Genomic DNA, 1,681 nt, shown 5'->3' on the forward strand with positions numbered 1-1,681 from the left:
CCCCCATTCACTCTCCATCTCCGACACACAGCCAGGTTATTTGGGCACAACACGGGGCTGTAGAGCCCCGTCACTCCTTGCTCTGCTTCCAGCTGGATTTGTTCCAACTCACAACCTAACTCCTCTGTGGCTGCCAAGGCAGCATGGCCAGGCTCTTCCCTTGAGTCCCACTGACCCTGTTGGTCCCCTGCACCTCTTCCTCCCACATCCCCGTCCCCCTTGCTGTTGCTTCTTCTCTTAATTTCTTCTCAGAGTCTTAGATTGCAAGTTGTAATCCAGCAAAATTCATTCCAAATCCCATCTCTCTGTGCCAACTCACAGTCCCAGCCCTGCTCTGTCAGGTTTGGAGCAGCCGAACCTGGTGTCCTCAAGGTACAGCCTTTCTCCAGGGCTTGAACTTTCAGGCTTCTCCACCACCTCTCTGTGCCTCAGTTTCCCCATTAGACCTGCTCTGATGGAGCTGGTCATCCTGACCAAGAGAGAAAATGTTCCCTGGTGCTGAGCAAGGCTGGGCAAGACTGAGGCCGTTTTCCAGGTAAACTGAGGCACAGCTGGGCTGGGTCCCACTGAGGCTGCAGCCCCGTGCCTCAGTTTCCCCTCCTTGGCAAGTGCCTCCTCAGGGACCGCTGCTGCCCACGGTGCACGTTTCCCCTCCAAGGGACACTGCTGGCATCTCTTTACCCCATCCCATGAGTGCCACCACCCCATGTCCTCCCCACCAAAGGGTTGTTCCAAGGTCATTTGCAAGGTCAGGCTTGGCAGGATGCGGAGGGGCACAAGCTGGGGGTTGACAGCTTCTTTCTGTGAGAATCCTTAAATGGGTTTGCAGCTCGTGAACAATTCCCAAGGGGATGGAGCAATTCCTGGAGGGATGGAGCAATTCCCCGCGGGAATAAAGCCCGTCACGCAGGAGGGCATCGCACCGGAGCCAACCTCTTGACAGTCAAGCAGGGAATTGAGCTGCTTCGATTTCCTCGCCTTTCCCTCGGCATGGAAATGTTTCCTTGCTGGCAGGCAAAAGAAAGAAGAAAGTCTCATCTCAGCATTTACAGGACAGTGCAAACAGTAGAACTTGTAATCTTCTGTTAAATAGATGTGATATTGTATTAAATAGATGTAATATTGGGTTAGAGTTAAACCAGCCCGCTCGCGGGGAAATTGGGAATTTGTGATGCTTGCCAGAAAAAGAAAAACCTCTATCAAAGTTCCCCTGGAGGCAGTGACCCGGTGGGGACATTGGAGCCGGCAAGAGCCAAATCCACCCAAACCCCAGTTTTGGGAACTGACGGGCCCCACGCTGGCTCAGGGCTTTGTTTTAGTGGGTGTAAATCAGGAGGAGCCCGGGGTGGTGCTGGAGCATCCTTCTCTGCATGGGAACCTCTGTCTGGGTTTCAGCATTTCCTGACAGCTCCACGTGCTGCAAAGGTTTGGGGGCGTCTCCTCGTGCTGTGCCTCAGTTTCCCTTCCCCTATGATGAAACCAAAGCAGGAGGGGGCTGGATTTAATCTGCCTAGTGCAAAGGGCACTTTGGACTACATGTAAGGATGATGATGAATTATTATTATTATTATTTATTCTTATTATTATTGTTGTTGTCTTCAGCTTCCCCGAGGCTGCATTTCTCAGCCCTACTTGTACAGAACCCTCTGAGGGATGGATGGAGCCAGGGTGTGGGGTGCAG

This window comes from Apaloderma vittatum, unplaced genomic scaffold (assembly GCF_000703405.1).
Source record: "Apaloderma vittatum isolate BGI_N311 unplaced genomic scaffold, ASM70340v1 scaffold26837, whole genome shotgun sequence".
Lineage (NCBI taxonomy): Eukaryota > Metazoa > Chordata > Aves > Trogoniformes > Trogonidae > Apaloderma > Apaloderma vittatum.